The following is a 12,054-nucleotide window of genomic DNA, read 5'->3' as shown; positions in this document are numbered from 1 at the left end:
ATATGTTCGAGTTTGCCACTGCTAGAACGAATTGTAGGAAGCAGTCCTGCTAGAGGCAACCATTCGACATGAGCCGAATAGGTTACTCTCCTCTAACATCTGGCTGGGCGCAGATCTCTTCCCAGAGGCTATGGTTAGGAAGTCCAGGCAGAGGCTACGAGGTTGAACCAGAGCCTTAAGGACCGTTGGGCCTTAACGGCTAGGAGGAGGCAAGACCTGACACCTAAAGGTAAGGGACAGAGGAAACCTAGGCGTTTCCAACCTTACCAGAAGAAGCAACCACGCTTTCCTCAACAAGTTCCAGCAGTGCCGTTAGTGCAGACAGCCCAACCTTCCACTTCTAAGGGTCAATCACAGCCAATTTATGTGATATCCCCTCAGCCTCAACCCTCTACCTCATACGCCATCTCTCCAGCTTACAATCAAGCCTTCGAGAGTCAAGCTTCTCAGAAGTATGACCGCTCGGGTAAGGAGGCAGAGGTAAGCGGTCCTTTCGTGGGAGAGGATCGGGAGGCCCCTTTAATAGGGGAAAAGCACTTCAGAGGAGGCCGAGGCGGTTACCAGAACCAATGAAGAACTTCAGGTAGGAGGGAGGCTGTTTCACTTTCGCCACCGGTGGAACTTCAGCCAGTGGGCTCAGAGCATAGTGTCAAAAGGGCTGGGTTGGAGCTGGTTGACGAACCCACCTCCAGCCAGACCTTTCCGTCAACTTCCTTCCAAAGAATTGACAGAGTACGCAAAGGACCTCCTTCAGAAAGGAGCTATAGCGAGAGTCAAGAGATTAAAATTTCAAGGTCGCTTGTTCAGCGTGCCAAAGAAAGGCTCACAAAAAAGAAGGGTAATCTTAGACTTGTCCGCTTAAACTTAGCCATCCGCTGCGACAAGTTCAAGATCTCACGATCTCACAGGTGCGGACCCCTTACTTCCCCGTGGGGCCGTCACCACCTCTATCGATCTTACAGACGCCTACTATCATATCCCTATTGCAAGACACTTCCGTCCGTATCTGGGATTCAAGATAGGAGACCAGACATTCTCCTTCAAGGTAGTTCCATTCGGACTCAACGTGGCACCCAGGGTGTTCACGAAGCTAGCGGAAGTGGTAGTGCAACAACTCAGATCGCAAGGGATTATGGTAGTGGCGTATCTCGACGATTGGTTGATCTGGGCCCCATCAGTCGAGGATGCAACAAGGCTACACTGAAAGTGATCCAGTTCCTAGAATATCTAGGATTCAAGATAAACAAGTCCAAGTCAAGACTCACTCCGAGTCAAACTTTCAGTGGCTAGGCATTCAATGGAATCTATCCGCCTCCCACACTCTGTCGATTCCATCTACCAAAAGGAAAGAAATAGCGAAGTCAGTCAGCAATTTCTAAGTCACAAACTAACATCAAGGAGAGCTCAGGAAAGGATCCTCGGCTCTCTCCAGTTTTGCATCAGTAACGAACGTCTTAATGAAAGCCAAACTGAAAGACCATAAACCAGGATCTGGCGCTCGCGAGAAAATGTCAGGTCCAGGGACAAGCTATCCTCATGCCTCCCCTGATTCTAAAGAATCGGCTTCGGAACGTGGGCAAAAGTCAAGAATCTATCAGTGTCAGTACCCCTTCAGTTCCCTCCACCAGGGATCACCATCACAGACGCGTCCTTGAAGCGGCTGGGGAGGGGTATTCCAGGTGGCAAAAAGGTTTCAAGGGATTTGGTCACTCCAGTTCCGTCAGTCCATATAAACGTATGGAGGCAATGGCAGTGTTCTTGACTCTAAAAAACAAAAAAAAATTTACACCCCACCAAAGTACTCCCACATAAAGCTATCCTGGACAGCGCAGTGGTAGTACAAATTGTATAAAACAGAGGAGGCTACCAAGTCACGTCATCTAAATCACGTCATGGTAGCCATCTTCTCCCTGGCAGACAAGTTCAGTTGGCATCTTTCCTCCACTCACATAGCTGGAGTGAGAAACGTCATAGCAGACGCCCTATCCCGATCAGTACCCCTAGAGTCGGAATGGTCACTAGACAACAGTTCGTTCCAATGGATCCTTCAAAGAGTCCCAGGGCTACAGGTGGATCTCTTCGCATCCCAAGCGAACCACAAACTACCGTGTTATGTAGCCCCCAACCTGGACCCTCTGGCTTACGCCACGGACGCCCCTGGCTCTGGACTGGAACAACTGGGAGAAGATTTACGTCTTCCCTCCAGTGAATCTCCTTATGAAAGTATTGAACAAACTCAGGACATTCAAGGTCAAGTGGCTCTAGTAGCCCCAGACTGGCCGAAGAGCAATTGGTATCCCCTAATTCTGGAACTGGGCCTTCGTCCTCTTCGGATCCCCAGTCCCAAGCTCTCCCAGTCAGTACAAACGAAGACTGTGTTCGCTTCCTCAGGGATTCTCAAAACCCTAACTTTATGGATTTCATGAAGTTTGCGGCAAAAAGAGATGCGAATATTGACCCTCAGAATATTCTCTTCTGGAATCCGATAAAAGGATTCAACTTTGAGGCAGTATGATGCTGCTGTCAAAAAGTTAGCAACCTTCCTGAGAGAGTCAGATATCAGAATCATGACAGTTAATTCAGCTATATCCTTTTCAGATCCTTATTTGAAAAAGGTTTAGCAGCTAGCACGATTACGACAAACAAGTCAGCCTTGAAAAAGATATTTCAATTTGGATTTAAACATAGACTTGACGGATACTACTTCTCGTCTATTCCTAAGGCATGTGCTAGACTTAGGGCCTTCTGTGAGGCCTACGTCAGTTTTCATGGTTCTTAAACGATGTTCTAAAAACTGGCTTCCGAAACGATAATGACACATGCTCGTTTATGATGCTCCTAAGAAAAACCCTATTTTTATTAAGCCTGGCTTCAGGAGCAAGAAATTTCAGAACTGTCGCTTTATCCAGAGATCCGGATCTTATTCAATTCCTTCCCACAGGGGAAGTCCTACTTTTCTCCGGAACGTAGCTTTTTGGCAAAGAATGAAGATCCTTTGATGAGGTGGGAACCTGGAAAGAAAATACTTCCTCTTCCACAAGATGTATCCCTTTGTCCCAGTTTCAACCTTACGAGCCTTTCTATCCAGGACCTCCTCAATCCTCATCGGGGCCCCTCTTTAAGGAGGGGAAAAAAGGGGGAATGGGAACTTTTAGCCATTAAAGGCATCAGGCAACAAATCCTGTACTTTATTAAACAAGCCAATCCTGACTCTTTCCCAAAAGCACATGATGAGAGCAGTAGCCACCTCAATTAATTTATTTCCAACACATGAACTTCGATGAGTTTGAAAAAGAAAATACCGGATGGAAATCGCCGACAGTGTTCAAACGTCATTACCTTAAGTCCTTGGAAGCTCTGAAATTTTCAGCAGTAGCAGCGGGAAACATAGTTTCCCCTGACTCTAGTTAATTTGTAGTAGAAGATTCAGTCCTCCTTTCTACCTGCTTCCACCCAACAGTCGTCTATTCCTACCGTGTTCATTTACATTCACCTTGTGCCTTAGCTGCTTTTAGATGATGTAGTGGTGCCCCTTATTTTTTTGGCTAGGGACACTCACGGATGATTATGGATATTGATCTCCATGGTGTTACCCCCTATTTTTATGCTAGGGGATACATCTCATTTATAATGGTTACGGGTTTGTAATTATTAAGTCTATACCATTCTTATATTATTACATTGTTGATTATTTGTTCATTTGATTGTTTTAATTGCTATATATTTTTGATTACATGCCTTTACACAAGTACCATTTTGTTACATGTAGCCAATTTACCTCTGTACATATGTAAATTACCTTATTTGTTAAGAAACATGTTTAGAATTAAGGGTAATTTAAGCATATTTTTATTTTTGTATCACTGTGATTTGTATCTTTAGCATTATATTCTTTTTTATATTTACTTTTTTTTTTATTTTTTATTTGACCTATTCTGATTTGTTTTATTACTTTTGTTTACAATCTTGTGCTATTTTCTCTGGTACGGATTTCGCGCAGCGACACGAGCTGAGCCCAGAAAGGGATTTTGACGTAAGGAAAAATCTATTTCTGGGCGATTGGCTCGTGTCGTCCAGCGAAATCCCCACCCTACCCATCCCTTCGCCCAAGATTGTCTGCTAACTTCAGGATGGCCACCAGAGGCGCAGCAGTCGGCAGCATGGGATGGAGTAGTAGTAGTACGAGCTGCTCACTCTGTGGGTCGGCTCTCCTCATGGAGGGTTTTTTGTTGTGGGGAGATTTCTATTGTATTTGGCTCGTGGTAGTGGTCCTCACTCGCCTGTGTTCATACCGACACCCCATCTTGGAGGTGAGCGAGTCAGTTATACTGACCTTTTTCTTTATTTATTTATTCTCTGGTATGTGTTAGTACATTTACCCTAGAAATAATAGATTAAAAGGATATTTCGCTGGCGACACGAGCCACGCCCCAAGAATAGATTTTTTCCTTACGAACAAAATCCCTTTTATGTCAGTGCTTTTTATAACAAGTCAATTGTCAGAGCATTGTAGAGGTGGGCAAGTCTAATAAGACTTGTGTGGTGTACATGCCAATGCAGCGATACCTTGGAACCAAACCAGTTTTAATTAGTACTGTATTCAAATAACAGCAAGCATTTTCAATCAGTAATGTCAGTTGCTCATTTGTGAATCTTGTTTTAAAAAATGTTTACTGTAAAAAGTCTTATGTTTTTATCCCCAAGTACAGTTTATACATATGTTTTTATGCAGGTACAGTAAATTCATTGATTTTGCAGATCCTTAGTGTTACTATTTGCCATCTGAGTATAGTCTGTAAAAATTATATGGGGAAATTAAAATCATAGGAAAAATATACGCATGTCAGTGGAGCTGCTAGCTACTGCTTTACTCACTAACTGCTCGGTTCAACAAAAAAAAAAGAAAAAGGTTCCTCCTCATTCATCCTCCTCCTCCTCTCCTCCTCTCTCATCCTCCTCCTCCTCCTCCTCCTCCTCCTCCATCCCTCCTCCGCCTCCTCCTCCTCCTCCGCCTGCATATGAGATGCTGTGATGGTTTGATTGGCAACTCCATCAGTCGGCATTAATAACTTTAGTTACGATACATTTATAGTGAACCCAGGTTGGTCATGTTCAGCAATCGGGGATTCATTAATTTTTTGTTTTGACTAAATACATTTGTGTAATAAAGAAATGATTTTCTAATTTTTCAATATTAAATATTAATTGCAAACACAGCCAAATATCAATAAGATAAAAGTAAAATCCCCCCGCCCCCAGTATTGATTTATTATCATCGTAAAATGTGCTGTATAAAAAAAAATTATGACAACATGCTTTTGTTTGAAGAGTGGGAAGTAGCCAATGCAAAGCTTGCAGCTTGAATTGGCTTTGTATGTGGTATCAATAGTGCATAAAATCTCTCTAAAAAAAAAATCTCTCCTCTCTCTCTCTCTCTCTCTCATCTCTCTCTCTCTCTCTCTCTCTCTCTCTCTCTCTCTCTCTCTCTTCTCTCTCTCTCTCATGACGACAAAACTATTGGCTGGAAGGAGCCATCACACAGTAGGGTACCACCTTCCTCAAACGCTGAATTTGGCTGAAATATGTACAGTTGAAACCCTGCCTATTTGTGTGGTTCCGGATTTCGCCAGCTTCATCTATCACGGATTTGTTGTCAAGGAAAAATAGTAAACTATTATACTGTATTTTCATATTTTCTTGACTAAATTGCATTTTTTGTGATAAAAACAAACTACTAAAATACTCAGGCATGAGCATTTTTAGAGGGTTATCTTGGTGTTTGAACTATCAAAATAGTTTAGTTATAAACGTTTTTAGGGGGCAAATGAAGTTTTCGCAAAGTTAGATATTCGTTGAGGTTAGGTTTGTGGTACGCATCTCCCTGTGAATACCAGGGTCAACTGTAAGCATTTTTTATGGGGGGTTCCAATAAAATGGTGTTGCCGATAAAACCGGTTTATCAGCACTGATAAACTGGTTATACGGTACTCTTAAGCAGTCTATCGGCACTTATTATCACCGATTTTTTTTATTTTTAATTACTGGCGCTTAGCCAGGGACTGGAACCCCACCTCCTTGTTAACCAGCAGTACACAATAATATATAAAAATTCCATGCCTTAGTCCAATTTTATCATCTGACTGTTCACTAGTAACCTAATCCTGGAAAGGTAGTATGTGCCTTAGTTTTTTTACTGACCAGTGGAATCTTCCAAGTGGTCTGAACAACAGATAAAATGCTAGCTAGAAAAGTTGTAAAAGATGCAACTAGCTAAAATCTCCAGGTCACAAGAACGAACTGTATGGGTTAAGTTATATGTGAACTAAAACTAGACATTATATACACATACAGAAAAAATAAACATTTTATAACATTTTAAATAGTATGTGGAAGTTATTGAGAAAAGTTTTGATTTTTAAAACAATATTTATGCATATAGTGTACTAACCAAATAATTTCTAAAAGAACTCAGTCCCTCCCTGGGTCAAGAGAAGGACCTATACCGGGTGGATTTTGATCATTGCCACAATTACAGTTCAGGTAAGTAAGGTTATACAGGCGGTCCCCGGGTTACGACGGGGGTTCCGTTCTTGAGACGCATCGTAAAGCCGAAATCGTTGTAAGCCGGAACATCGTCAAAAAATCCTAAGAAAAACCTTACATTTTAAAAAATGCTTTGGGTGCATTGGGGGGGTGAAAACTATGTAAACTGCATTCTTATGGTATTTTTCATCAAAACAAAAAAACCTTCAAATATTGATTATTTTGCAATTTTTAGGTGTCATATTTCATCTCCCAGATGAAGCGTTGTAGGCGTTGTAACCCTGGAAATAACGTCTATGAACAAGCATCGTAACCTCGAACGTCGTAAGCCGACACCGTCGTAACCCGGGACTGCCTGTATACCCATATTTCCACGTATATGATAACCTTTAATCCTAAAAATTCATTCCTAAAAATTTGGGGGTGTTCTTATACTACATTCTGAAAAATTAAAAAGCCTTGAACTCTAAGATGTGTATCGGTAGGCCTAGCCTCGGCCGAAATGCAATTATTCGATACGCTGGTAAGTGGTACTTCCTTACTTATCTTCAGTATTGCTGTTTTTCTTTTCCCCATTTTTGACAAGAGAATAAAGATAAAATTTTTTTTTAGTTTTCTTTTTGTGTCTCGTGCTTCAGGCTGAATTTCCAGTAGATCCAGGTTTACATTTATGGCCTTCCTTCCATGGTTTTCTAGGCCTTCTTAGGGGTTTCTAAACAGCCTACTCTCAGAGTCTACCATTGTTTCTGAATATCTCTGGTCACATCTTATCTTCATGCTAAAAAACTGTTGTAATTTTTTTTTTGAAAAAAATCAGTGATTTTTTTTCCAGTCTCTGGATATTATAATTCTCATGTGCTTCCTTATTTGTGATATGATCTTTCCAGTGCAGTCCAGCCATGGATCTGATAGTTTTGTCAGATAATTTTGTATTTAAACTTAAACAAATGATTAAACACAGGATTTCTGTCAGGAATGTTAAATATAGAGTAATGGTTTTTGACATTTGAATTGGATAAGAGGAAAGGTATGAGAGGGCAAGGGAAGAAAAGAGTTCCTTCCTGTGGTAGGGGCAGCTTTTAGAAGAGACAGAACTTTGCCATATTTACTAGACTGTGGAGATATTGAAAAGGCCGTAAGAAAATAAGAGAAAAGGATCAACAGTTAAAGTGAAAGAGAATTGGTTTGTAATGCAGCAAGAGCCAGTGACTCTGAATCTATTGATTTTTTCATCCAATTTCATCCTGAAAATAACAATTTATTTGTGCAATTTCCACATATCTTATCATATGTTTCAGTATTAGGAACATCTCCCTGAAAAGTTTCAAGGGCGGGTTTTCAGCAAGTGCAAAATGCCCTCTACATCTTGCTGTCATGAAGCAGTGGGTCTGGTGCCTGCTTCTCTTCTTGTTGACCTTAAATAACAAGATGAAATCCTTCTTCTCTAAGTGCGTGTTCGTGCATTCATTTGAACCCTGTGCATGATGAGGGCACCAAAGATATGAGTTCCTAATGCTAGTCAAAATTTAAGTAAAATTTACACAAGAGAGAAAGAGAGGTTTAGAAAACAGTCAGAACAGTATTTCATATGTTACTGAAAGAACCCTACAACTTTACACACAAATTTTGAACTCCATGTAATACCAGCTGGTTGGAGAGCTAGTTATTTTGTCTGTTAGTCTTTATTAAATATATGTATTTCAGTAAGTAGTGATGGGGTGCATACTAGTACAGTAACCAGTTTAAAAGTAAAAGAAATGCTTATTTAATTGCTTTCTTACCAAATATTAGTTAACCAAATATAGGTACATTGTTTGCATTTGGTAATTTTACCCTAGAAACATTGTTGTTTGCATTGCCCACTTCATTTCAAGATATCTTTTGTAGTGTTATAGAACTTATTTGGCAATAAGGTAATTTACTATTGAAATTGTTATCTCCTTTACAGTGTATCTATGTTTCACTGGATGAGCCTGATGGTGTTGCTGGTGTAGCAGCAATTCGTCGTGATGATCCCTCCTTAGAGGAACAAGTTCTTGAATATGAAGCCACGGGTAAAATTATACTGTGCATTAAATTTTCACGTTCTATTTTTACAAGGCCTGAAGCCAAAGGGCTCCATAGATGCAGATTTATGTTGGCCTGATAACCCTTTCTTGTTTGTATTCATTTTCCCATCACTTTTTAATTATTTTCCCATATGGAGATTTCTGGTGATGACATCAAGCTGCTTCATGCCAGAGTTATCAACAACTAAGCACATTTAGAATTAGTAACTATGGAAAAAGTACATGGTGAAGGGAAGAGATTATACCACATGCTTGTAGATCTTCAGAAAGCATTTGATAGAATGCCAAGATAAACAGTTAGAGGAGTTTTATGATGAAGACCATACATGAAAGACTTGTAACTGGTAATGTTGCTTTTCTTTACCACAAAATTTAGAATGGAGACTGGCAAGTGTTGCAGAACAGGTTTTGAGACAATTATTAATATCCATCAAAGATCAGCTCTGAACCCTTTTTTTTGTTTTGCCATAAAAAGGGAGGAACTACAAAGTAGCACAGACAAGGGCCCTCTCAGCTCTGCCTCCCATGGCCTACAACCCCTAAAATACTCCTTTCTCAACATGCTTATGGCTTATCAGCCTTACCATTACCCCTTTCTGTCCATGTAGCATTGCCAATCATACAAACAGTTTTCATTTTTATTGCATTCTTATTTTATATAGATTGCAGTAGTGCAGACCCTCCACATAACATCAGTATCCAGATAGTGCAAATACATATATTCAAGGGATTATTATAAGAAGGGAACCTGTTACCCAGAATCATCAAAATCAAGAGTGTTCTGGTTAACTGATTTTTCTGGATACTAATTGGCCCCAGGCTTAAAGCAGTCTAAATTGATTCAGGCGGCCTTGACAGTTGTAATAATGAATAGATTATGTTATACTATAAAAAATGATTGAATATACAAAAATCCTATGCCACATGAAAAATTTTGAAAATGTTAAGGAAACATTAATATTCAGTAAAGAAAACTTCATTTTAAATTCAGTAAAGAAAGCTTTATTTTAAAATCCATAACATCTGATAAACCACATATAATAATTTACATTAAAGAATTATTCCATATGTAAATTATACTCCTGATAATACAGAAACAATTATTAATGAAGAAGCTGAACAGTGCATAGCCTATGTTAACCTGGATCACAGATATATGAGAAGTTGTAAATCCAGTATGAAGAAATATATTGGATGATGATCATCCAATGACTGTGGAGTTTCTTATGACTAGGTCTGGGTGATCAATAAATAGAGCAGTATTAAATAGTAGAATGAATAAAATTTTTTTACTCTGGTGATTCTTAAGTGTAGCCAAAAGAGGAAGAGTCAGCCAAAAGTTAAGAAGATAAAAAGAACGATACATAAAAACAATGCCAGTACAAATGTTTTCAGATTATCTTCAGAATAACAAAAAGTAAAATACTAACAAACAAAAAGCAGCTGGGCCCTCTCTCCCTGAAGGGGCAATATCCCCTTGGGAGATGGACCAGCATACTCATAACACAAGCAATGACGAAGCAGAAGAAAAAGGCACATCTACTGCAATTTGCAGCTGTCCTAAGCGTGCCAACACAGAAAACAAGGAAGGCCGTCTGAAAATCTTGACTTCCTTGCAACTTCTGGGCTGAATAAATATGAAACAAGGTACAGGCTTTGATAAAAAAAAACTAGCTTGGGGGAAGGAGAGCAAAACTGGTGCCTCACGAGGTTCCAAGCCTGGTCGGTGACCAGCATCCACCTAGTATACTCATGAGTTGCCAGATGCCACAGATTCCATGCTTTATAATCTTTGATTGTTTTTAACTGGTTTCCAGCTGGCGCTAGAAGATTATCCTATTATTAAGACCTCATGTTTGTTAGTTATGAAAAATACAAATTGATTAAAAGATTTGTCATTTTTGTGATAATTATGAATGTTTTATGTAAATCAACTGACTGCAAGTAATTCCTGTGGTGTCATTAGAGGCTTGAAAACCTCTGAATAACTGACATTTCTGGATAAGAGGCATTGCACTGTACAGTTCACTCCCCCGGGTTTTTCGCAGGGGGGGGATAGGGACCACAACCACCTGCGACTAGCCAAATACTTGACACCTCCCTCTAAAAACACTAAACAAATCAAATTTTTGAGTCCTGTTACTGAGCCATACTAATCCTCTCCAAGAGACAGTCATGTATAAAATTGATGATATTTGGATTCCAGTACACAGCAAGTACGTATACAATGTAGATTTTACTGAAAATTTTAAAACAAAAAGCACTTCATGGTAATTGTACTTCAGATTTTTCTGATGATAAATAGGTTGTCCGGACGTAGTGTATACATCCATACCTTGTGCATGTGGGATGTTATGATAAATAAAGTCAGGGCCATCAAACCCCGGGATTAAAAACTCAACTTCGACTTGTTACTACTTACAAGAGTCTCAGATAACATCAAATCATAGTTATGGGCACAACTCTGTAGATCAAGGAAAGTTGACCATAAGCCCCCAAATTTATTTGAGTAAAGTATTCTGCAATTTTTCTTACTGCAATGAGTATGAGGTCCAGGGTTCAGCTCATTGTCTCCTGAAAGAATTAAGAATAACATATCAAAATCAAAACTAATAGATTCATAACAACAGTAACATTGTAAAAATCAGCAGAACAATAAACAACAATGCTATCAACAGCAATACTATTTAATTATATTTTTTAAAAATTTATATAAAGTGTTAATAAACATGTCCATATGTCATTGAAAAAAGTGTCAGAAGTAACTGGTCAACTAGGTGGGGCCGGCACACCTTGTAAGGCAAATGTAATATGCCAGGTTTGCCATAACAATGGGGGGAAGACAGTCAGGATAGATTTAGAAATAAAATGCTCAGTAGGAAATAAGTTAGGTAAAGATGAAGGCACTTTCCTGATAATCCACCAAGCAATTTTTCTTGCTCCCTCAAGGATAAATCCTTGATTGAAACCTCAGGCAACAGAACTCAAACCCAAGATCATGGAAGGTCACTGTACAGTGGCTATTGTACTGTCCAAGCTTGGAGAACAAAGTTTGAATTTAGAGTAACCTTCTCATAGAAGGGTTGTCTATCAACGCTAAAGAGTCCCTTCTACCCATTGGTTTGATTTCGGAGTGACCTTCTCCTAAAAGAGTTGCCTGCCAAGGCTAAAGAGTCTGTTCTACCCTAACATTTTATGTACCAAAATTCATTGGAAAATAGTAGCTACTTTATCAGTATAAAATTAGTAGACACTGTATTCATTAACAATTTAATATCTTACAATACTTGGAATGAAATACTAATCCTATTTCATTGTGAAGGAATATAGAGTGAGACAGAATTTCATATAATTGCTACACTGGCAGTAGGATGTTATGTACCATATACTATCTTGGTTCATGTGATATATAATATAATTATTCAGTTTTGAATTTCTTGTA

At 39.4% G+C, this 12,054-nt stretch overlaps 1 protein-coding gene and 1 long non-coding RNA gene across 2 annotated transcripts in view; one reads left to right on the top strand and one right to left on the bottom strand.

Annotated features, from left to right (window-relative positions):
• The window catches only part of LOC135217537 (serine/threonine-protein kinase atr-like), a 796,062-nt gene that overhangs the window by 198,472 nt on the left and 585,536 nt on the right, over nt 1–12,054 (bottom strand).
• LOC135217139 (uncharacterized) overlaps nt 1–12,054 on the top strand; it is a 31,290-nt gene that overhangs the window by 18,933 nt on the left and 303 nt on the right. The window contains exon 4 of the long non-coding RNA XR_010315059.1: nt 8,492–8,597. This is a non-coding gene — a long non-coding RNA (uncharacterized LOC135217139). The remainder of the gene's footprint in view (nt 1–8,491; nt 8,598–12,054) is intronic.

Source organism: Macrobrachium nipponense, chromosome 7 (assembly GCF_015104395.2).
Source record: "Macrobrachium nipponense isolate FS-2020 chromosome 7, ASM1510439v2, whole genome shotgun sequence".
Taxonomy (NCBI): Eukaryota; Metazoa; Arthropoda; class Malacostraca; order Decapoda; family Palaemonidae; genus Macrobrachium; species Macrobrachium nipponense.
Note: the sequence above shows the minus strand (reverse complement) of the source record. Positions and strands in the feature narration are given on the sequence as shown.